The following is a 3,840-nucleotide window of genomic DNA, read 5'->3' as shown; positions in this document are numbered from 1 at the left end:
CTTTTCCTCCTTTCTTGTCTTCTTAATGACTTTTTGCTCTCTTCATGTATGATGTTCTTGATGTCATCCCACAACTCTTCTGGTCTTCGGTCTTTAGTGTCCAATGCATCAGGGTCCCCTAGAGATCTCCATATGTTTTGGTGACTTTAGTAAGGGTGATGCTTCTCTTCCTAATCACCTTAAAACTAAACAACTAATCACATTATGTGGTAACTGCTGCATCACATCATTGCAAAATTGCCAAATCACTGAGAATTATGACCCAGACAAACTGACCCATATTTTGGGAGGACACAGTTCAATTTCAGTCTATGATATATGCTTTCAATGTTAAACAAGAATAATTGAAAACAAATAGGCTAGATTTTCATCATAATAAAATTAAAGAATGATCTGTTAGTGTTGCATGCATTCCGACTCATAGTAAGCCCTGTAAAATAGAGTAGGACCCCTCCAGAGAGTTCTTTACAGTTCTTTACCATCTTTACAGTTCTGCATCTTCCTCCCTGGGAGTCACTGGTGGGTTTGGACCTCTGACCTTTCAGAAAGCAGCCTAATGCTTAACTCCTGTGCCACCAAGCCTCTTTAAATTAAAGACGAGGAAGAAAAAATGAAGACATAATAATATTAGTAACTTCCATATAAATGTTACCTGTTATGTGTTAGGGTCAATTTTGAGCACTTTCCATTTACTGCTGTTAGAATGCTCATGCTTCTCGGTAAAGTACTGTTTTCATCCCTGCTGTGCAGATAAGGAAACTGAGGGTTTAAGTATTTTGCCTAGTGTTGTGTGGCTGGTAACTGGCATAGTGAGGATTGAGCCTTGCCTCTCTAGTTCAGGGACACACTCTTACTGCTGCATTATGATGCTGCATTTCCTCTATACACAAAAGTAATGATTGGGAAAGTTCACAGCAGCAAAAAGGAATAGGAAGCCCACAAATTGAAATTAAACCAAAAGATGCTTTGCAAGTCTAATAAAATCTACATATTGGCCACATTGACTTTCAAGAAATAGAAAAAATCATGTATAGAATGTTGGTAATGAGAAAGATTATAAGCATAAATACAGGAAAATTTTTGAGAAGTTTTAAGCTAATACTCTGTTAACGTTTATGCTATCACGTTTGAAAATTTGATTTAAAGGATGATTATATTACAAAGCTATAAATTATCAAAGTTGATCAAAGAGGCAGAGAACTTGAATAGAGTAAGAACCATGGGATGTTGAAACAGGAGTCTTAAAGAGTCCAGAGCACAAAGGTTCCAGGCCAACACCATTTCATACGTAAATTCTACCAAATCTATAGGAACAAATGGAAACCTAACAAAATCAACTGGAAAAAGTACTAGAAAGTAGTGAAAGTTCAGAAAGATGGTCAAATACAGCATTAAACATTAAAATCAACATTTTCTCTTGAACCAGTAATAACAGGTTCGAAAAATTATAGTGGATAAAATTATCTTAGCTCATAATAGCAATAAAAATAAGGAATGAAAATAAAATAAAATCTTTACTAAGAAAAACTATAAAAATCGTTGTTGTTGTTAAGAGCCATCAAGTCAGTTTCGGCCCATAGCGACTCTGTATAGGCTTTCCGAGGAGTGACTGGTGAGCTTAAACCACCGACTTTGCAGTTCAAATGTTTTTGCAGTCTGGTGCATTAACCCATAGCATCACACCAGGACTCATACTGAACAATTAATATTACAATGATACAATATTAATGTACTATTGTTAAGTGCCTTCGAATTGGTTTGGACTCTTAGCAACCTGCTAAAGGGTTTCTGAAGAGTGGCTGCCTAGTTTGATCTGCCAGCCTTGTGGTTAGCAGTTCAGTGCTTATTCTACAGTGGCACACTAGGACTGATAGAACAATAATGTAATTTTTGGTTGTATTAAAATGATAGTAGATTAATCGGAATTAATTAGTATTTATCAAAATTGAAGTGGAACCTTGCAAAAATGATTATTAAAGTTATCTATAAGAAAAATGAATCAGAATAGCCAATTTTTTTGGCATGGTGGGGTGAGAGGAAATGAAAGGAATTTTCCCTATCAGACATTAAAACTTATTTTAAAGTTGTATCAATTAAGACCATTAACTGGGTAAATGATCCAAATAGGCAGTGGGACCAAACAGGCAGTCAAGAGATAGACCCAAGTGTGTATATGAATTTAGGAGCACTGATGGCTTAGTACAGTGCATGTTGGGCTGCTTACTGCAAGGTCATCAGTTCAAATCTACCCGGTGCTTTGTGGGAGAAAGAGGATGCTTTCTGCTCCCATGCAGATTTACAGCCTCGGAAACCCTACTTGATGATGGGTCAGAACCAACTTGATGGCATACAATCAGCCAGCTTGCCAGTGTGTTTGGATTTAGTGCATGATACAGATACTTTAGACTTTAGACATCAGGAGACAGCTGTGACTGCTATCAAACTGGACAAGAAATAGTCTTGGTTCCCTAACTCATACCTGAATCAGTTAGGTTACTATGCTATGTAAATGACTTCAATAACATAGAAGCTTATTTTGTTTCATGTTGTATTTCTAGAGTTTCAAGGCTGAAAGGTTGGTTCTGTCATTGTGAACCCATAGCTTTCATTCCAAGTCCAAGGCAATATCTCCAGTTGTCATCCTCTCTAGACAGTTGGAGCCTTCGGAGTGCATGCCCATTCCTTTTTAGGATGTGCTTCCGAAGTGACTGACAGATCACTTCTATTCACATTGTCTTGATCAGAACTAGCCACCTAGTCACATCCCTTCCACAGAAGCTAAGAGTTGTCCATAGCTTGACTGTCCTCATTATTACAGAGGGAGAGAATGGATATTGATGGACAGCAACAGTTTCTACTGTATCTCCTACTCCAAATGAATGAGAAATTTATATAAAAACAAGTTTAGAAGAGTCTAGAAGAAAACATATGTTAATTGTTTATATACTTGCAGTAAGGAAGGCCTGTAGGCAAGGCAGTGAAGGTAGAAATCAATTTAATAGAAATTTATTAATATTAAAAATTTCAGAAAGTAAAATCTTTTAAACAGAGTTAAAGACAGACTACAGACCGGGAAAGATATTCCCAAACATATGTCACAGATTCTCTCCTCAATATCAAAAGAATTATTAAAAACAAATATAGAAGGAATAGCCCTGGTAGAAAACATGGTATGTTCATTGCAGTGTTTTTATAATGGCAAAACATTGGAAATTAACTGTCTATCAGTTGGAAGAAAATACCCACACAGTGAATACTCAGCAGCTATTCACATGAAACTATATATTTTTAAGTCCACAATCTTGTGTCCCTAAAACATTGAGACCAGATATTCGTACATTTTGCTGCTGTGTAAATAAAATATTTGTATAGCACATGGGAGCTTTATAGTATGTGGCATTTGTGCCATGTTTCTTTGGTAAATTGTATATTCATTTTAAACAGTATAAATACAATATAAATAACCTCATGCCATTGAGATCTGGAGAAGGATATCATGTTTGATAAGGTGGAGGGTCAGAGAAAAAGAAGAAGACCCCAGTGAGATGAATTGGCAAAGTGGCAGCATTGATGGACTCGAGTGTGGAAACAGTAGTGAGGTTGGCCCAGGATCGGGCAGTGTTTCGTTCTGCTGTGCATAAGGTCGCTATGAGTTGCTACCGATTAGATAGCACCTAACAAAAACAATGAAAAAAAAACTTAATGGTTTTTAGAGCTGCTTGGATTTGCTTACATATTTCTCAGGGAATGATGTGTCGTATGTTAAGCAGAAAACTGTTACTATTACATGCTGTCAAATCAGTTCTGACTCATGGTGACCTGTATAGGGTTTCCAAGGCT

The 3,840-nt window shown here is 36.7% G+C and overlaps 1 protein-coding gene across 1 annotated transcript in view; it reads left to right on the top strand.

The window, feature by feature from the left end:
- Positions 1 to 3,840, top strand: part of CPNE3 (copine III) — a 52,967-nt gene that overhangs the window by 35,249 nt on the left and 13,878 nt on the right. The gene's annotated exons all lie outside the window — the stretch shown is intronic.

The sequence above is a fragment of the Chrysochloris asiatica genome, unplaced genomic scaffold (genome assembly GCF_000296735.1).
Source record: "Chrysochloris asiatica unplaced genomic scaffold, ChrAsi1.0 scaffold00031, whole genome shotgun sequence".
Lineage (NCBI taxonomy): Eukaryota > Metazoa > Chordata > Mammalia > Afrosoricida > Chrysochloridae > Chrysochloris > Chrysochloris asiatica.
The sequence above is the reverse complement of the archived record's forward strand: the minus strand, read 5'-3'. Positions and strand labels throughout refer to the sequence as shown.